We start from the raw sequence: 22,840 nt of genomic DNA, 5'->3' as shown, positions 1-22,840 counted from the left end.
CTTGTCCAAAGGACAGGAGCGATATGGGGCCTTTACATTATTTGGCGATGTTTGGACGTTCAAGACCCTTGCAAATTATCTTCAAACGATGCCTTGGACCATATGCAATCTTAGGACGTCATGACTTAGCTTGAACTTGAAACAAACAAGGAATCCAAAGCAAATCGCCCTGGTCCCTTGGAGAGGGACAGGAGCGATATGGTCCCTAGGTCCATTTTGGTGATTATTTAACGTTTGAAATCTTCATGCATCACCTTTCTACCTTTCCGTGGACCTTCTAAGACCTTGCGAAATCTTGTCCTTACGTAAATCTTGCTCAAAATGATCAATACATCTAACATCGCCCTGGTCCCTTCCTGAGGGACAGGAGCGAAGTTCATCATTGCGAGCTTGTTCTTGTTTTTACCAACTTGCAATTATCTTCATTGCGTGAAATGACGTCCTTTAAGTCCTCTTGGTAACTTAATATTTGCTTGTCCTTTGAAATCGATGCCTTAATGGAAGTATCGCTCTGGTCCCTTGGAGAGGGACAGGAGCGATATGGGTCTTAGAGTGCACATTCCTTCCATGTGATGACCTTTACAACCTTGCGCTTGATGGAAATGCCCTAAAATGTCTTCGCCACCCTTCGTCTTGACTTGGATCGGTTTAAACATGAACAAGAAGCAATACAACCATTGTATCGCCCTGGTCCCTTGGAGAGGGACAGGAGCGAACTTGCTCTTGTGGCCTTCATTTCACTTTGTCACCTTCTAAATTTATATTCAATGGATTTGTCATGCTCTACTCCATTCATCCATGCCCTGACATCATTTGTAACTTTGCAAGAAAAGCAATTATATCAAAAATCGCTCTGGTCCCTTCCTGAGGGACAGGAGCGAACTAGGCATTTAACACTGGTATGGACGTCCCAAAAATCTTCAATTTATATTCAATGTGTTCATCTCATGTTCTCCTTTGTTTTTGAACGTAAACTTGCCTTGACCCTTGTCTGGATTTTGCAAAATGAAGGAAATCGCTCTGGTCCCTGGGAGAGGGACGAGAGCTACAAGGTACCTCGCCCTGGTCCCTTGGAGAGGGACAGGAGCGATTTAGTCAATATAGGTCATTTTCCTTCGTTTTTGCATATCAAATTATATTCATTTGGCAAAGTATCTTCCCTTGGACGTCCTCAAATTGTTAAGTTTTCAAAATCTTGCAAGGACAAGACGAAATTTGAATTGTAGCTCCGGTCCTTCACTGAGGAACAGGAGCGATTTTCCTCCTGGAGGCATTTCTGTGCTTGTAAAAATCTTCAATTTATATTCAATGGAAAGATCTCGTCGTTCTCCATCACTTCAAACGTAAAATTTGTCTGGACTCTGCAAGGATGATGAGATATTTGAAATTGAGCTCCCGTCCTTCACTGAGGGACAGGAGCGATTTTGCTCCTACAGGCCAAAATAACAAGATTTTTCACATTTTAACACTTCACGAGGCGAAAACAAATCAATTCCAATGCCCAGGATCAAAATTCAAAAAAGTCAAAATTCGGTCAAAATATTCAATCGGACAAAAATTCACATTGACGGTCAACACTTAGACAAATTTAAGCTCTGCATGAACATTCCAATTGAAAATTAGATCACTTTGGCGAATTTATTGCATTCAAAATTTGCATTCTAGAAAAGAAGCTCAAAAGCTCGCAAAAAAAAAAATGACTGGATTCTGGCTTGAAGAGGCAAAATTTAAAACCCTAAGGCTTGGCCTTAAATCCAGACAACCAACTGACTAACAAAACCCTAAAAACGAAAGCGAAAACGAGCGAAAAACAAGCAAAAAGAGGGGGTCCCCATTTGCGATGGGGCGATGTGTGAAATGGTCACAACACAAGCCAATACCAACTGACCAAAACATGCTCATGAAATCAAAGTGTATGATAGCATCTGATTGCCAAGCCAATACCAACTGACCAACACATGAAATCAAACATACTTCACTGATCCAAACATGCCGGAAGTGTCCAACAGATAGTCTCTTCTGTCGGTAACACTAGATCTTCTACTAGATCTTCTACTGGTAACCAAAACCCGTCTGTCGCTAACCAATCATAACAGCTAGTGTTGACATCAATGACAAAACATAATCAATTCATCCATAATGCCAACAATCTCCCCCTTTGGCATTTATGGCAACACTAGATGTGAAAAACATCTAAGTACCAAGAAGTGCCAAACAAGTCTCCCGCTGTGGAGGACAACCAACAAACCCTGAATATCAATAGCTCTCCCCCAACAATCTCCTGAATATCAATAGCTCTCCCCCTGTGAATGATATCTCTGTAAGGTTCTGAATGTCTTTGAAACTTTCAACTACTCTACTTAACCATTGGTTCATAAGATAGGAAAATCTTTCTTCTATATATATATTCCCATAACCAACATAACCAACACTACCCTTAACTATCCAACATAACCACATAACTTTAGTGGAAAATTATAATTCTTAGAAAATCTTAATAACCCTATGTAACAACCATTGGTTTATTAGATAATAAACTTTTTGAAAATCTAAACAATTGATTTTCCTTAAAAATAAAATATTATTTATCTTACCTAAGCTTCTTAATTATTGGATCATTTATTGTCCTTTTGCATAAATTTATTGGAAAATTATAGAAACAAATCCTTGAAAATATTAGCTATCCTATGTACAATTGGATCAGAAGACAACTAGCTCATTCTCCTCTAAATAATAATAATATTCTCTTAACCACCCAACATAACCATTTGAACACTTATTTTCCATGTGGCATAAGTTTAATTAAAAATTATAGAAACAACTTCTTGGAAATATATACTACCATATGTAACCATTGGATCGTGAGGTAGGCAACTATTTCACTTACTTGTCACACTACATAAGTTTATTTTAAAATTATAGAAACAACTCCTTTGAAATATTAACTATGTTGTGTAACCATTAAATAAAAAGTTAGACTCTTAAAAATTTAATACGATTGATTGGCCTCAATAGGTAGACAATATTTCTCTTACCCACCCTTTTAAGCTATTGCACCACCTATTTACCACTTAACCTAAATTTATTGTTAAATTATTGAAACAATTCATTAGGAACATTACCCTATTGAAGCACTGGATCACAAGAAAGGCAACTATTTGAAAATTGAAACTACTAATTTACTTTAAAAAATAAAATAATATTTCTCTTACCTACCCTTCTAAACTATTGGACTACCTATTTCGAACCATTTACTTTATCTACCTACCCACTATGTATTTGAGTAATTTCCATTTACTGATTCAACTACTTATTTTGTTCTATTCATCAATTTTTTTAAGAATGTGTTGTCCTCTATCTAATGGTTTTTAAGGTTCAACTAACTTGCCAAAAAGGTCATTTGCTACACCAGACAATTGAGAAGTCTTTTGCATTGGATTATGTTTGTTTTTCATCTAACTTCCCATTGGGCACATGTGGTCAACAACTCCTACAGGAAAATCTCTTGCAGATATCATGCAACCAATCTTTCAAGTAGATTTATGTAACCAAATCATGCAACCAATCTTTCAAGTAGATTTATTTAACCAAATCCTTCGCATTATACAACAATTACTACATACTGGTACCATGGTCTACATGGCAAGAGAGAAATAGATGTGTTTCTTTGCAGCGGAGGCAAGGGAAGAGATTCTCTGAAAAAATGTGCATAGGCAGCAGATCTCCAAGACCGACAACAGCAGCCAGATTGCTTACATCATTTGCAGTTGTGAAGGAAAGAATTGTTGAAGAACTCGAGAAATCTCAAGAGGAGTTGGCAGAGAACTGTTTTCCCTTGCCTTCCCTGCCGAGAGACACCTCTATTTCTCTCTTGTCACAGACCATGGTAGACAATTGAGAAGTCTTTTGCATTGGTTTATGTTTGTTTTTCATCTAACTTCCCATTGGGCACATGTGGTCAACAACTCCTACAGGAAAATCTCTTGCAGATATCATGCAACCAATCTTTCAAGTAGATTTATGTAACCAAATCCTTCGCATTATACAACAATTACTACATACTGGTACCATGGTCTACATGGCAAGAGAGAAATAGATGCGTTTCTTTGCAGCGGAGGCAAGGGAAGAGATTCTCTGAAAAAATGTGCATAGGCAGCAGATCTCCAAGACCGACAACAGCAGCCAGATTGCTTACATCATTTGCAGTTGTGAAGGAAAGAATTGTTGAAGAACTCGAGAAATCTCAAGAGGAGTTGGCAGAGAACTGTTTTCCCTTGCCTTCCCTGCCGAGAGACACCTCTATTTCTCTCTTGTCACAGACCATGGTAGACAATTGAGAAGTCTTTTGCATTGGTTTATAACTTTATGTTTGTTTTTCATCTAACTTCCCATTGGGCACATGTGGTCAACAACTCCTACAGGAAAATCTCTTGCAGATATCATGCAACCAATCTTTCAAGTAGATTTATGTAACCAAATCCTTCGCATTATACAACAATTACTACATACTGGTACCATGGTCTACATGGCAAGAGAGAAATAGATGCGTTTCTTTGCAGCGGAGGCAAGGGAAGAGATTCTCTGAAAAAATGTGCATAGGCAGCAGATCTCCAAGACCGACAACAGCAGCCAGATTGCTTACATCATTTGCAGTTGTGAAGGAAAGAATTGTTGAATAACTCGAGAAATCTCAAGAGGAGTTGGCAGAGAACTGTTTTCCCTTGCCTTCTCTGCCGAGACACACCTCTATTTCTCTCTTGTCACAGACCATGGTACAAGTATGTTATGTAGTAATTGTTGCATAATACAAAGTATTTGGTTGGATGAATGTACTTGAAACATTCGTTGCATGATATCTCTATGATATCTAAAAGAGATTTTATGCATAAACAGGTCATAATCAGATCTGGCTCCAATGGGAGAGATCGACCAGATCTGGGCAATGCCAAGGGTGAGATGAAAATCATTCATTGTAGAAGAGGTTTATTGAAAGTAATTCCTCTCCTGATAGAATATTCATTGTAGAAGAGGTTTATTGAAAGTAATTCCTCTCCTGATAGAAGAGGTTTATTGAAGAAGAGAAATTTTACCAGGTTTTTGACAGAACAGAAAAATCAGTCATTTATTGATAAAAGGTTTTTAAGACCGGATAAAAATTGTAGATTGAGTTTTGGATTTTCTTTGTGACATAATAAAATGTGTTTCCTGTCTAAATAAAACTAGAAGACTTCCACAAAATACCATGGAGAAATGCATTGACATTGTGTAAGATGAAATTGGTGAAAAAATTGGTAATCCCTAAATTTTAAGGTGTTGTAATTCTACATCTGATAGAATATGGAAGAATTCTTCCTGCTGTAAATTGTAAAACTAGAAGGATATTAGCAGGTACCAAAATATCTGTAGACTGTCATAGGCGCAGAAGATTTATAATATTTCTCTTTTAAGTGATGGATTAATACCTGGACTTATTTAGGTTAATGTTGATGCCATTGAAAACACAGACGTGTACAAGAGTTCGAGTACTTTCCCACTGATAGAAAATTAATAATAATTTGTATATACAAATAAGTATGAACTGCTTGTAGTATATTTAGTGAAAATTCATAATGTTTGCATTAATGACACCAATATTACAATCATGTTGTTTTATAAAATTTTACTGAATAAAAAATTCCGTTAAAGCGTAATGGATATCCATACCCTGTTTCTTAAAACTGGCCTATGACAAAAGGTTTTGATTCAAGAACTCTTACAAAAGGTTTCAAGTTCTGGCCACACTCTAGAACAGTAGATATGTTTTTGGACAGTTTTGTTGTCATGGCTAATCCTAAGTAGCCCAGTTATGGCATTCCATTTTCATATTTATTATTTCGAAAAGCACCACTCCATCTGTTGTTGTACTTAACCTTTTATTTTTTTATTAGGTTAGAGAAAAAATTTCATTAGAGGATTATGTTATTGGTTAGGTAAGATTAAGTGTTCAATAATAATTACATTCCAATTCGGGTAATGCATTTTTGGTAGAATTAGAGTTAGAGTTCAATTAATGCTATAAATCAATTAAGGTTATGAAATAAACTTTAATTAGGGCAAGGGTTGTTTTGAGATTACAATTATTTATAAGGTTTGAGTGAACATAGTAAGAAAAATACAATAAAATAGACACGACAAAAACAATATTTCTCACTCTTCTATACATAAATTTCTTTAGATATAGATATGCCAATATTAACCGGTTTCACCTTTGATGTGAACTCCGTTGAATGTGTAGACTGCTGTACTCACTGCTTCTCTCTAGTAGATATGAGGCAATTTGGCTTCCATCATCATAGGTCTTGCTGCATCCAAAATGGTTTTGTTCTTTCTTTTCACTACTCCATTTTGCTGAGGTGCAGATAGCTGTCTCCTAATTCCATTTGTCTCACAATAACTATTAAATTCATGAGAAGTTAACTCACCGCCATGATCTGATCTTAGACATTTGATTTTCAAACCAGTTTCAGTTTCAACCTTCGCTTTAAAGATTTTGAATTTCTCAAAAGCTTCAGACTTCTCCCTTAGAAAAGTCACCCACATCATTCTAGAATAGTCATCAATTATCATGTATGCTCTTAAAAGAACTTCTAACTTGCTTACCCAATTGACATTCCTCATATACCGGAGATTATGAGGCTTCATAATCTTAGGTATATCTCTGACTGCCTTAGTTGAACTGATCTTAACAATACAATCAAAATTAACATGACACAACCTCTTATGCCATAGCCAACTCTCATCAATATGAGCAATTAAACATGTCTTATTACCAGTGTTCAAGTGAAAGATATTACTTCTAGTCTGAATATCGGTTGCAATCTCCAAACCAGTCTTGTTAATGATTTTGCATTTTCTATATTTAAACTGAAGTTGAAAACCCTTATCAACCAATTGACCAACACTCAAAAGATTATGCTTTAAACCTTCTACATAATAGACATTATCAGTATTATGCTTGCCATCCAAATAAATAATACCTCTACCTTTGATCATACATGCCTTGTCATCTCCAAATATGACTTGACCGCCATTGTATACTTGCAGGGACAAAATTTCCCTTTATCTCCAGTCATATGATGTGAGCATCCACTATCAACTACCCATTCATCCTTATCTTCAACTTTTGCTGCCAGGGCCTTTTCTTCATTTTTGATAGCCGGTTCCGGTTCATCTTCCTTCAAAGCATAGAACACCCATTCTTTTCCATTTCCAGATCCACTAGCAGAGTCTTTTGCCGGTTCATCTCTAGAGTCATCAGTTACTCCTTCCTCATCTGCTATGTAGCATTGTTTACTTTTCTTGAATCTATATCTGTTCTGGTTAGGCTTAAAAGATTTCTTAACTCTTTCCTCAAACCTTGCATTCCTTTTAGGACATCTAGATGCAAAATGATCAATCTTATTACATGCAAAACATTTAAAAGGTGTTTTTCCTTCATACTTACTTCCAGTTGGTCCTTTAGGTACTCTTCTAGCAAATAAGGCTTCATATGATGTGAGCATCCACTATCAACTACCCATTCATCCTTATCTTCAACTTTTGCTGTCGGGGCCTTTTTTTCATTTTTGATAGCCGGTTCCGGTTCATCTTCCTTCAAAGCATAGAACACCCATTCTTTTCCATTTCCAGATCCACTAGCAGAGTCTTCTGCTGGTTCATCTCTAGATTCATCAGTTATTCCTTCCTCATCTGCTACGGAGCATTGTTTACTTTTCTTGAATCTATATTTGTTCTGGTTAGGCTTAAAAGATTTCTTAACTCTTTCCTCAAACCTTGAACCTTTCAGGACATCTAGATGCAAAATGACCAATCTTATTACATGCAAAACATTTAAAAGGTGTTTTTCCTTCATACTTACTTCCAGTTGGTCCTTTAGGTACTCTTCTAGCAAATAAGGCTTCAAGTTGCTCAAATTCTTCATCTTCTTCGCTCATGTCTACCAATTCTTTTGCATATAGGGCTTTCCAATCACTTTTCTCAGTAGATGTTGATGATGATACATGAAAAGCAGGTTTAGACTTTACAGCTCCAGAAGATCCAAATTCTTCAAGCTCAAAAGCAGATAATTTCCCAGGTGAATTTGTTGATTGGTCTGAAAGACGGCCCATCTTCTATAGTTGATAAAGTACAAGGTCAAAAAAAGCAATCACGTGTAGGTGGTAAAAGTCTGAAAATCGCACACCTATAATCGCATAATTAGAAAGTAGTGGGTACTCACTGATGGATAGTTTAGTAGCCACTTTGCTTCCCGCAACAGCTGTGTATTCGAAGTTCGGGTCCTCTGTTAATTGAAGTGTTTGCCATTGTTCTTAACTCAGTTGCCTTCATCTTGTAAGCCGGTGGAAGGGCTCTCAAGACTTTGGAAACTATTTCATCTTCACTTAGAAATCCTCCACAACATTGAATTCCCATAACAATCTCATTTACTCTTTCCATAAACACAACAATTCTTTCATTATCATCCATTTTCAAGTTTTCATATCTTACCCGGTAACCATCAAGTTTAGCAATTTTGACAGTAGGATCACCTTCATTCAAAGTTTGCAATTTGTCCCACATAACCTTAGCCGATGATTTATCAGTTAATCCCATGATCTGCTAATCAATAAGTGCACACAAGAGGGCTTCTCTAGCTCTGCAATCATTTTCAATACTCTTATCCAAGTCTGCAGGAGCAAGATTGCCAGATGCCGGATCATAAGGTGTGTATCCTTTCTTAGTGATCTCCCAAATATCCTTACCAAGACATCTAAGATGAGTCTCCATTTGAATTTTCCATATCCTATAATTTGTTCCATCAAGCTTAGAGATTTCTCTTTTGAAAATAGTTGCCGGTAGATTAGTGGTGTTAGTTGCCATAGGATCCACCTCAAGTGGTTAAGCTTCTGCAAAAGAGGACCAAGGCTCTGATACCAATTGTTAGGATAACCGGTGAACAACTGAGAGAGGGGGCGTGAATCAGTTGTTAACAGATTATAACTTTTAATCCACAATACAACCTTAAACAAATCAAGTATCGGTAAAGCACATACAGATGCCGATAGGAACAGATATCGGTAAACAATACAAATTAACAATTAACCAGATAATCAATACAAAACAACCATACCACATAACACCATGATTTGTACGTGGAAAACCCGGAAAGGGAAAAACCACAGTGGGAAGCCTACCCACAGTCAGATGGTACTTATACAAAAAGTATGTGTTACAATGAGGGGCTTGCACTTGCAGGAAGGCACACTGCCTAGAGCGTACTCTCATTACAAAAGAGTTTCATTGACCATAGAGAGGCTACAACCATCTCAAGATAAATGGACAACATTCCAATAGAGTGAACTGCAAGAGATAGCATCTACCATGCCTGATTACAGTCCCGGTTAAGCTCAATGCCAGAGGACTAAATCCTCTTCTGAATCCAATTTGATCACCCAATGATCGACCAACTCCTCTGCCTGAATGATATTACAATATTTGCACATTACCTTCCTTGACCATGACCTTTTTAATAACCATGATTCACTACAAAGAGTTTCTACCTCTTATTTATACAAACCCTAAGGCCTAAACCAATTAGGTCGGCCACCTAAAAGAGATCATTACATAATTCCTTATTACAATGATATGCCATGTTGGCTTAAGACTAAAACAACAATAACAAATCCATAAATCTTCTCGAAACATCCCGGTAACGTGTAGAGTACACGTGTTGTGACGTATTCACACATCGCCCCATTGCAAATGGGGACCCCTGCTTTTTGCTTTCTAGGGTTTGTTTTCTAGGTCTTTTAGGGTTTTGTCTGTTAGCCTTTGCAGGATGAGTGCTGTCGAGGGGATCGTTGGATTACAGGCTTTGCTTGAGCCAGGGTGAGTCCACAGGGCCCCAGAATTAGGGTTTCTTTGAGAGTCTTCCTTAGGGCCTGGTTTTGCTCTCGTTGCTAATTGTGTCTTGCTTTGTGAGTGGGTATCATTCTTGAAGGTCCGATCTAGGTCAAGTTGGTGAGTGATGAAGTCTGAAATGTCATCCTGATCTTCAAATGCCCTGAAATTTGGCTAAGTCTGGAATGTCTTGATCCTGAAATTTGACTAAGTCTGGAAAACTGAAGAATCCTCCAAAAACTAGATTTTGCAATATAACTCCTGGAGGTCCGAAACCACTCTCAAACATCCTGAAAGTATATATGGAATATAACTTATACTTAAATATTATATTCCATAAAATGATCCTGACGGAGAGTCCAAAATGTCAAATTTCGCTCCTGACCCTTCCAAAGGGTCCAAAGCGAAATTCTCCATAAGACATTCTACTTTGACCAAAACCTAGAACTAATGCATTCCTAGGCTTGAATGAAGGCAAAAGCACTTGTTTGAATGAAGAAATGGGAAATAATGAAGTCAGGATCATGGCCTAAGGTGAATTTCGCTCCTGACCCTTCCAAAGGGTCCAGAGCGAAATTCATATTTCCTCTATTTTTCTCGTTAGCTTGACCAAGTTTGTAGACTTTTGAGGCATAATTCAGAAGGTTTGATGCAACTTTGCCTTGGAGAGAAGATCTTAGACCTTGGGATGATGGATTCTAGACTGGGAGAGGAATTTCGCTCTCGACCCTTCCAAAGGGTCCAGAGTGAAAACCCTTATCTCATTTTCCTTCCTTGTTTTGGATGGGCGTTGGTTTATTAGGCATTGTGTGTGAGTCTTGATGTGTTCTTGCCTTGAGAAGTGTTTTGAAAAGTGAGGATCTTGTCCAAAAATAGGAATTTCGCTCCTGACCCTTCCAAAGGGTCCAGAGCGAAATTCTTCATAAGCCTCATTTGCTCCCTTGTTTTGGATACCAACCTTGTTCCATGGGTGAACTTGGGAAGGAAATAACATGTCTCTGCCTTTTGAGGTGATGGAACGTAGAAATGTGAAGGATTTTGGCCAAGATTAGGAATTTCGCTCCTGACCTTTCCAAAGGGTTCAGAGCGAAATTCACTATAATCCTCATTTACTACCTTGAATGGGCTTAAAACCTGGTTCCTCAAGTGGAAAACAATCTATATTTGCCTCCAGGAGAAGATTGAAGTTTGAAAAATGAGCAATTAAAGCCTAAATCAAGATTTTCGCCCCTGACCCTTCCAAAGGGTTCAAAGCGAAAATCAACCTACGACTCATTTCTTGCCTTATTTGACCAAATTTTGATTTGCAAGGCATTTTGAAGGGAAGAGTAGACATGTTTGGACGTTGGAAATGTTTGAAAGGCATTTTGAAGGGAAGAGTAGACATGTTTGGACGTTGGAAATGTTTGAAAGCCTTGAAAAAATGAAGGATTCTAGCCAAGAAGGTGAATTTCGCTCCTGACCCTTCCAAAGGGTCCAGAGCGAAATTCCTTGCAAGCCTATTCTTTTGACCTTGTTTTGGCTTAAGACCTTATCCCTTGGGTGAAGGATGATGTTTAGTTACCTCTTGAGGTGATTTTGAGTTGGAAAAAGGAAGAATCAAGCCCAAATCATGATTTTCGCTCCTGACCCTTCCAAAGGGTCCAGAGCGAAAATCCTCCTAGACCTCATTTCCTCCCCTATTTGACCAAATTGTGATGTCCAAAGCATGTTGAAAGGGGAAATGGACATGATCTTGCCTTTGAGAGTGTTTGGAAGTTGTGAAAATGAAGGAGTTTAGCCAGGAAAGGAAAATTTCACTCTTGACCCTTCCAAAGGGTCCAGAGCGAAATTCCTTATAAGCCTACTTTTTGACCTTTCTTGGACATGAAACCTTGTTCCTAGGGCAATGAAGGATGAGATTCTACCTTGCAAAGAAGTTTCAAGTTGAAAGAATGATGATTTTGGGTCAAGAATGAGATTTTCGTTCCTGACCCTTCCAAAGGGTCCAGAGTGAAAATCCTAAAAACCATCTTTTCTTCCAAAATTTGAGCAAAGTCAAACCTGGGCAAGGGTGAGAGAAGTCATTTGGATTGCCTTAGAGTGAATTTTGGTCGCCAAGAATGCAAATTTTGAAGCCAAACGAGAATTTCGCTCCTGACCCTTCCAAAGGGTCCAGAGCGAAATTCTTAAGATCACCCTTTTTCCTTGCAAATCAAGTCAAGATTTTGATTTTTATACCCTGGAGAGGAGTGAGGCAAGATGTTCTAAATCTTGGAGGTGATTTGAAGTTGAAAGGATGGCGAAATAGCCCTAAAACAAGATTTTCGCTCCTGACCCTTCCAAAGGGTCCAGAGCGAAAATCCCAAAATCTACCTATTCCTTTCAAATTTATGCTAAGCTATGCCTAGACCAATGTAAAAGATGCCCTTGAGATTGCCCTTGAGTTGATGGTTGTCTCCAAAATTGATGATTTTAGGCCAGAGGAGGAAAATCGCTCCTGACCCTTTGAAAGGGTCCAGGGCGAAAATCCTTCAATCACCTATTTTGCCTTGCAAAATCATGTCAAACTTGGGTTGGATGTGAGAGGAGAAGTGCTTTCTAGCCTTTTGAGGTGAATTTAACTTGAAATGATGGAGGAATAAGCCTAAATTAAGAAATTCGCTCTTGACCCTTCCAAAGGGTCCAGAGCGAATTTTCTATAAATCACCATTTTTTTCCAATTTTGTGCCAAGCCAAGTGCTGACTAGGGCGAGTTTTGATGGGAGAGGTCCTCAGGAATGACTTTGACTTAGCAATGATTATCAAATTTGAAGGAATTGAGCCAAAAAGTGATTTTCGCTCCTGACCCTTCCAAAGGGTCCAGAGCGAAAATCTTAAAACCACCTATTTTCCTTGCAAGTCTAGTCAAACGTTAGGTTTTCATGGCTTGGATGGGTGCGAGGAGACATGTTCTTGCCTTCTGAAGTTAATTGGTGTTGAAAAATGATGGAAATTAGCCCAAACCAAGGATTTCGCTCCTGACCCTTCCAAAGGGTCCATAGCGAAATTCTTAAAACCTTCATTTTTGCCCCAAATTTACATCAAGCTTGGTGTTGGTTGAGAATGAGGACGTCCTTGGCCATGTATCTAAGCAAGTATGATCACAAGGTGAGAAGAATTTGAGCCAGGAATGCAAAATTCGCTCCTGACCCTTCCAAAGGGTCCAGGGCAAAATTCTTATGGAGCCTGTCTTTGGAAAGAATTTTAAGCAAACTTAATTTTGATTTCTTCTTGTTGATGATTTAAGGTATAAAATGCTATGTTGAAATGAATTTATTATGTGTCCTTAATCATCTTTTTGTTTGTCTTGCAGTTAAAAGGCGACCTTCTCCGGTCCAGCATCATCAAGGATGGCCTTCTCCGGTCCAGCATCAACAAGGATGACCCTCTCTGGTCCAGCATCACAAGGACGACCTTCTCCGGTCCAGCATCATCAGGGACGACCTCTTCCAGTCCAACATTCGAAGGAAACGTACACCATCCATCCTGCACATCGAAGACAAAGGAAGTTAAAGCAAGGGTTCGTTGAAGAAGTAGACAGTTTCAGAAGAGTTAATTAAAGCTAGCTTCTTAGCAACATCAAATTGAATATCTACCAAGTTACAAGTGTCAGACAAGGTGGCATCCCAGTCATCACTCCTGCAGTCGGATTGGTCTAGCTCAGCATGTTCAGATTCAATGTACTTGACTCATCAAAGATGGCACAAACTTCGATGTACCTACCCCGGTTCTCCATTGGTCGAATATTCCAGAGAAGACATGTGTCCAAATAATGCAATTATTTCATTGGCCAGAATTGAGTTTGTTGTAACAAACCCTAATTAGGGTTTTCATTGTAAAATCTCGGCCATTGATCTCAAATTGATCCGAGCCATTGAATTGTATTGAGGGCGCTATATAAGCCCTGGCTCCTCATTTGTAAAGGATAATAGTTAGTCAATAGTTGATAGTAGGTGAATAGTTAGCTAATAGTGAATAGTCAGTTGATAGAATAGCAATTAGAGTAGAATAGCAAGAGAAGGCAAAGATTGTTGCCAAGATGTTGTTGTAAAAGACTTGTAAAACTTCATTGAGGAAATGGGGAAATCTATGGGTTGATTCAACAATTTGCATGGTCTTTATACTTCTCAGATTTGATTTCATGTTATTAGATGAGTGGAAGAAATGTGTTTGATTGATGGTGAAATTTGTATATCCATACTACTAGCAGTTTGTTGATTGTAGACTTGCCTTGTGTAGTCAACTGGAATCATTCAGCTTAAGCTTAACTTCAATTGTCGCTTCTTCATTGATATGCATCAGCCTGATGGTGTCTATGCCTGTAGCGATGATCTGAACATCATAAAGCTTTCCTCTGAAGATCGCACTAACCTTGTGGAGATGGTCTTGGGATGTCAAGACAAGACTTAGTTAGAATTTCATCAAAGGTCATTCATTGTTCCTACATTCTTAGTGTCAGAATTAGATCCTTCCCTCGCCCTCATCCTTTTTTCCCCTTTTTCAAAAAATCTAGGCTAGTGAAATCCTGTGATTCCAGCAAATCAGACGTTTAGGTCGTCAAGTGTAAGTCCCCTTGTGATTCTAGCAAAAATCACATCATACCACAAAGAGCTTATCCACGAGTAGAGATCCTACATAACAGGAACCTTGAAGCTTCTCCGATTAATCCTTTTGCGATATCTTCAGCATTCGGGAGCTTTATTCAAGAGAGGATAAGGTACCTTTTGGTATTTTATTCTGTGTTTGGTCGTGTACAAAATACACATCAACAACATGTTAGCATGATACCGATCCATAACTGAGATAGGTACCGGACCTATTCTGGGTCCACCACGTCAAAGCAATGTCTTCAAGCAGTTGACTCACGATCAAAGAACATCTTCAGCATCCTAAAATCCATGAAGAAACTGCACCAACACCAATTATTCATCCTTTCACGATTACTCAATGAAAGCTCTGCCGGTAAAGCCTTAAACCAGTGCCGTAAGGGTTTACCAGAGTGTATGATAGCATCCAATTGCCAAGCCAATACCAACTGACCAAAACATGCTCATGGAGCATATAACACATGAAATCAAACATACTTCACTGATCCGAACATGCCGGAAGTGTCCAACAGATAGTCTCTTTTGTCGGTAACACTAGATCTTCTACTGGTAACCAAAACTTGTCTGCCGGTAACCAATCATAACAGCTAGTGTTGACATCAATGACAAAACATCAATGCAACACATAATCAATTCATCCATAATGCCAACAGAACTACCTTATAATAATTGGATGACTCTTACATGACTCACCCATATTCTAAAAGACATTTGTGACCATAACTGTTGCCTTTAAATAGTATAAACCAATGGGCATCCTCGCATGATGACTAGACCTGTGGGAGTGGGTGTATCACAGTAATTGAAATAGTTATCCTAAATTCCTTTCACATTTCACTTCATACTGATATTCTCAGGTTTAATGTTAGCAAGTTAGTCAATTGTTAAATTATTTTTAAAAAAAGGGCATCTCCAAGTACCCGTCTCATATTTTTTTCAAAAATAGCTGTACTGGTACCGTACCAGTACAAGTCTCTTGGCAACCTTGGTTCTAAAATGACAATGTAATGAATTGTGATACAAAAAGTTCCAACTACGCAATGCTAACACTTGAAATCTTCAAATGCAATCATAAGATGACAGAATAATGAGAAAGTGAACAACAAAATCAGCACAAGATCACCTAGAAGTTCATGCAAAACCTTCAAGAAAGATGTTGTTGCTGTAACTTTATTGGTTGCAATCCCACAAAAGTGATGATCAAGAACCTTAAAGAAAATGACATGCGCAGTGTGATAGAGCTTACTGGATTGTGAGAATGGCAGAATCTCTTCAAGAGTTGTAGAGTAAGAATGCTAGAGAGGCAATACAACTTCTTCCACAAAAAATGGCATGTTGGAATGGTTTTGTTGAATGTGATGGCATGTAGGAGCGTTACTTATGAATTATAGTGCAGCCTTCAGACATTACAATAAACAATCAGTGGCTAAAAGCCTATAAACATAAACATTTGATGAACAAAGACCGCTATTTATACAGAGATTACAAAGGATTCAAAAAAGTAATCCATCCATAATAAATAGTATCAATGGAAAATTAAAGAACCATAAGTAGAGCAGTATCTATTCTGTTTGCTGTTATATTTAGTATATCCTGCATAGAGGCCTAAGTATAGCTTCAGTTTGAATATATTATCAACTCTTTTTGTCCTCTCACTGTGCATATCAAGTGGCATTATCATTGAATGAACATTGAAAATAAGAGTTTGGAGCCTCATGTGTGAACTATGAAAGATCTGTTCAAGGAGCATATGTAGGATGCAAATTCATTAATTTTCAGTGTGGGGTGAAAATGTTTCTTAGACATTTAATCAGAATTCGTATGTTTAAAACATGTTTGTGCCTATAGACAAAAACTTCCCGTGGACATTTACAATTTATGAGAAAAAAAAAATCAGAGCTTGATTGTGATTGAAAAAGAAAATTATGGGAAGATAACTGACAACTTAACCGCGAATGAAAAGAAAACATTTAAGAGAAGAAAACTGACAAAATAAATTACTATCAGTTGGTTATAAAAATCTTAAAAATAAAAAAGAAGAAAAGTATATTTTTCCATGGGTTTGTGCTTGGGATGAAAAGAAAACATTTAAGAGAAGAAAACTGACACAAAATAAATTACAATCAGTTGATTATAAAAATCTGAGAAAAAAAGAAAGAAAAGTATATTTTTTTCTGTGTTTGTGCCTGGGACTATGGTTTTGTCACAAATACGTCTCTGGGACAAATCCACAGTCCCAGGAACAAACCCTGGATGCACCACAGAGGGGTCAGATCCAGCATCCATGCCTGGTCTGATTTGGTATGGGTGCATCCCTGGAAATAGGAGAACCCAATAACATAGATATGTATGCATATATATATATATGTTTATGTACATATATGTATGTATGCATATATATGTGTGTGTCTGTGTGTGTACACACATTTATACATAGTAGGCCAACATCTTCCGCTATAAGAGATAATGCTGGTCATGGAGAAGAAATAGTGACAACAGAGGTGAAACTGAATTCTTTGGATCCAGTCTGTGAGGGTTCTAATGACATGGATTGCAAGAGAATCCCGCAGAAAGACACACCGAAAATAGTTCAGGAATGTGCAGAAGGATGGCCATCCTCAAGGACTTACTGTGGAAACAGTGCTGACATGAAAGATGCAGAACAGTCAGAAGCTTTGGATGCCATAGAAACTATTCAGCTGCGGGATACCTCTATTATTATTGAAAATGGACAAATCTCACACATGACAACTCCAGAAATGCATATCCCGAGTCAACTTCATGATAGCTTGCACCCACTTGAAAGTAGTTTGATTCCCCAAAAGGGAAGGCCAACATTTTCCATGGATATGAGTGTCAAGAATATTCTGACAGACTCAGTAAAACATAATTCACCCTTAACTATTCCTCCACGTGGAAGGTTCTGTGAAAGCATCAGCACAAGCTCCACGAACAGAAGACCGAATCTGTTAAAAAAGCAAGCTTTGGTGAGTCCAAAATATTCTAATTCTTCAAGTCTTGGCAAAGGTTCCCTTGTGAAAAGGAATATGGAAGTTACAGAGTTTTACAATGCTCTTCATTTATTCACTCCAGTATTTCAAATGTTGAAGTGTAAAAAATACACATCATCAAATTTCTATGGCTCATCTTTCCTCAGACTCTGGTGATCACTCAGAAAATTCCACCAAATGCTGGGGGACGAAATATCCATTAGAGATTGATCATTCAGATTCATCGACCCCTGCAGGTGGAATGTTATTTGACAGAAATGTCACAAATTCCATGGAGACAGACTCCAACTTGTTTGCAAAGCAAGTTCAAATGAACGAGGGTATATTGGATGTTTTACTATTGAAGAGGAAAGTCTGATTGAGGAGAAGGAGAATATGAATCATTACACTGCCACAAATAAGATTGGAAAAATATTTGGCTCATCGAGTAAGAAAAGCGTTTTGAGTACCAAGAATATTCTGACAGGCAAAGCAAAACATAATTCACCATTAGCTACTCCTCCAGGTGGAAGGTTGTGCATCAGCACAAGCTCCATGGACAGAAGACAATCTGTTCAAAAAGCAAGCTTTGGTAAGCCCAAAATATTTTAATTCTTCAAGTCTTGGAAAGGAGAATATAAGTGAGTTGCCAAAATGATATGGTTCATCAGTCGATCACTCAGAAAACTCTACCAAATGTTGGGGAGGGGGTATCCATTAGAGATTGATCATTCAGGTTAGTTGACCCCTGCAGGTGGAATGTTATTTGACATAACTGTCACAAATTCCATGGACACAGACTCCAACTCGTTTGCAAAGCAAGTTGAAATGAATATACACATACATGATGAAAAATATACTTTTCAATTTAAATCTAGGTTATAATCAAGCATAAATTAACATAGATTAATTAATACATCTGGGAATGACAAATGTGTAATAAGTGAATCTTAAATGAGGAGGATTAGACACTTGGCTCTTGAAATAATGATGATGAATAGTCTGATGCTGTGCATAATCTAGCTGTCTCAGTGCAGCAAATGGATGCTCTTGGTTTACTCAATGACTTCCGATTGTAACAATCATAGGATTCCTTGAAGGTCAGATTTGTGCTGTGTGTGATTCATCCTACTCTCATGGAATTGTCTTGATGTGAGGAACTGTCCTGTAATCTGTGGATTGATCTAGCAGAAAATATGCCCGCACAATCTTACTTGTCTCTATTTCTATTGATGTGTACCACTTGGCAGTATTGAAAAATACCTTTGTGAGATCACAAGGGTTGTGGTCTCCTTGGTCAAACCCATTGATTAGATCAGCTCCATGGTTGAACCCATTGATTAGATCAGCTCCATGGTTGTGGATGAATATCAAAGATAATATTCTCAAATCTCACATATGCAGGGGTCATTTTACTCCTTAAGCTCTTTAAGCTCTCTAACATCCTGGTGATGTGTGATCCGAAACGTTGATGCAAAAACTCACACACTATCGAATCCAGAAACAGCAACAATTTGGATTGTGGATATCTAATATCACTAATTTAACTAATTTTGGATTGTGGATATCTAATATCACTAATTTAACTAATTTAACACTGTTACTGTGTTGAATGTCTTTAATTTAACTATATAAACAAGTGAGAATCAATGTGTAAAAACTGTATAAATACAAGAATAAAATGAGCGAGGGGAAATCTAGCTATTAAGACCAATTTCTAGGTATGGGTGATGATGGGATAATGATAAAGTGATTTTATGAGCTGAATTCACACAAAAAACTGTCCGCTTGTAGACTTGTTATTGCATGAAGAACACACTAATAGCAGGAGGCCCAAAAGGTAAGGGAAATGAGGCATAGATATGCAATTTTCCCCATTACAATATTATATCGATGTGTGGACGTGTGTGCGCATGTGTGTGTGGCATATGGATACACACATGTGAACAAGTACAAATGCTGATAGGTGTTTAGTAATTACTGCATTTAAAATTGACAGAAATTTACCCTATTTTTGAGTGTTCTTTACCTTATTTGTGATTGTTCAGCCATTGAATTTACACATGTACATGCACGTGTGCAAGTGCCTACAGGCATTATTGCATCTAAAATGGACGGCAGTTTACATTTCTATTGCATGGAGGACACTCTAATCGAAGTGGTCCCAAAACATAAGAGAAAACAGAACGGGTATGCAATTTTAAACATTACTAATTATATTGATGGATATGCATATATGTGTGTGTATTGTATCTATGCATGCATGTATGTATAGATATATGTCTGTAACATATGGTCTAAAAGAGAAAATAAAGGCTAAAGGCTGTGCAAAAAGGAAGGCCTTAATTCTCTTTAACACATCAACATTAAACTAAAAAGTATATCCACATTATATGCAAGTAGCACTGTCTTTAGGACGCCATTTAAATTTCTCTTGTATATTATTTTTTTCCTATCTTTTTCATATACAACATAAGCATTCCAACCTTCTGGATTCCCAGCCAATTATGTTCTGTGAGAATAGTTTGTACAAAGCCATAGAGTATACCAAATTAAAGATATTCTCAGCATCTTCCTAGTTTTGCTTAACGAAAATAGCCTTTAAGTTATTTAAATTAAACCTTTGCATACCCAACATATAATCAACGACCAAAGTAAATGTCTGTTATTAATGCCAACACACTTCACTCACAAGCCTTCGTATACCAGCAAACTTGAATGCCATCAAAGAGTTGAGTTCTGATGCCTTTCAACTTGGAAAAGCTTTCTCCTATCTTTTATATGCTAGCAGCACATGCTGCAATGCTTTAATCTGTGTTGCCAATAGGCTTCACAAATCTCTCTTTGCTTTCCCGAAACAATGATATTAATGCCAACACACTTTACTCACAAGACTTTGTATACCAGCAAACTTGAATGTCCTCAAAGAGTTGAGTTCTGATGCCTTTCGACCTGGAAGAGCGTTTCTCCTATCTTTTATATGCTAGCAGCAAATGCTGCAATGCTCTAATCTGATTTGTCAATAGGCTTCACAAATCTCTGTTTGCTTTACAGAAACAATATCCCAACAGTTGCTTTCAGAAACAATAAAAGCAGGGACTATCCTCTTCTTTTATATCATTACATCCACCATCAGGACTCTACTCTTGTTTCAATATCATTACTCGAAAAAAGTTATTTTTATTTACCTCTCAATTCTTTGCCTGAACTTTTAAAGAAACTGCTTGTTGTCACTTTAGCTATCTGCGGAACCTCGGAATGAACAACTGCCAAATTTTACTGGAGAATGTTGCAACATCAACATTCTTGCATCTGAGAACAGACTTCCGGAGGCAGTCATAAGATGGCAGCTTTTCAAGATCAGTCCATTAGAGATTCTCTTCCATGCCGGTGCTTCTGCAGATGCACAATGGTGTACCTGTATGTTGGTGTGGTTACATGCGCATGTGTATCCTATCCATGCCATACATAATGCATGCAGATGCAAACACACGTGCGTAGATACACATGTCAAGTGCTGTTGTGCTCATAGATACCTGAGGTAAGCATAATGGCTATTGCATTTATCTATTTTCGCCCTAAAATGCAATAAAAAATTAGGAATACTATTACATCAAGGGAGAAATTTGGGCAGACTCTGAACTATTATTGTATAGGTGTATATATATAATGTATGATGTTTATGTTGGAATGTGAAGTACATCTTAGATTCCCATCTAGCAGTGGTTGAGTCATGGCCTTCTTATCTAGTTATCTAGCAGTGGATGAGTCAATGAGTCATCATGGCCTTTTGAGACTTACTATAAATAGAAAGTTTTGTATCATGGCCTTTTGAGACTTACTATAAATAGAAAGTTTTGTTAGGAAACTTAATATAAATAGTAAATAGTAATTTTGACATGTGTTTTATATGTAGTTCAGGTAAATAGTAATTTCAACATGTGTTTTATATGTAGTTGTTTGAGTCATACTTACTATATTTAGTAAGTTGTCTTCAAGTAGGACTCAACAACTCGGTTGTTTTAGACTGCTCAAAGTCATGTTTTGATGTACGATGGTTGTAGCTCTGTAATTCCTGAGAATCAATACAAATGATAATTTGCCTGTGGTTTTTTACAGGTATATTTTTACCAGGTTTTTCACGTAAATCTGTGTGTTATGTGCTATTGTTCTTCTTTGCAATTTTCTACACTTGTTATTTTTCTCACAGTTTAACCATGTTATCCCATAGCATTTGAAGGGCAATTTTGAATGGATAACTGCTCCTAAGGGCTAAAATCATAAATCACAAAAGGGATAAAAGTGCCTATCTGGTTTGTTTTATGTCACCTTGCCCACATGTCCTTATAGTTAATGCAATGCTGCGGCACTTGATTTGAGCTGTTTGGTGTGTGAACTGACTGATACCTGGCATCCATCTCTACTATTTGCCACTTCCGATCACCACAAGGCACAAACTTAAACAAAAATATTAGTGTAGGCACTAGAAGTTTCTCTTTTGAAACCTCAACAACATATGCATGAATATTTTCTTTAAAACTTTTTCCTTACCTAAGGAATGTGCATTTTTTGACCACATAGCATCATGGAGTGCACTCATATTGACCATCTTATAAGTCCCTGAGATACGAAACGAAACTATATCCTTCTATTAGCAATGCGGTTCACAGTGCCCCTGCAATCACCCTTGCAACATACATGCTTTGATAGAGCCCAAGTGCGCTGTCCTGTATGACATAATTGTATATCTTTATTCCATGGGGATAATGGTGACTGTTAAACATTCACGGCAGCATTTTAACAACAGTATAAAATGACAGCATTATAACAGCAGCAATAAATATATCACGACAGCAGCATAACAGCAATAATATTAATCATGATAGCAGTGACAACATCAGATATAAGCTATATAACAGTTAACACTTAACAGCAATAATTTGATTTCTGATTTCATTGTTCAACAAAGTCTCAAAATTCAATTTTTTTGATATGATATTATAGTCAGTTTGTAAAAGAAATTAAAGTTTCATTGGCCATGGTGTGCTACAGTGTGGTATTGTGTGAGAAGTGCAGACAAACAATTTCTCTTTAAATTGTGGTTGGCATGTAGGGTTCTGCAGACATCATCCAGCATCGTTTTAACAGTGTCATGTTTTATTGCTGCTGTTATACTACTATCCATTAACTCATAGAAATTTGAGTATCTCTCTCCCTCTTTTGCAATAAATATCCCCCAAAAATGGTCCTTTTGCTAAATTATTGAGATCTATAGAGATTCATGCTTATTGATAATGGATAAAC

Source organism: Cryptomeria japonica, chromosome 3, assembly GCF_030272615.1.
Source record: "Cryptomeria japonica chromosome 3, Sugi_1.0, whole genome shotgun sequence".
NCBI classification, from domain to species: domain Eukaryota; kingdom Viridiplantae; phylum Streptophyta; class Pinopsida; order Cupressales; family Cupressaceae; genus Cryptomeria; species Cryptomeria japonica.
The sequence above is the reverse complement of the archived record's forward strand: the minus strand, read 5'-3'. Positions refer to the sequence as shown.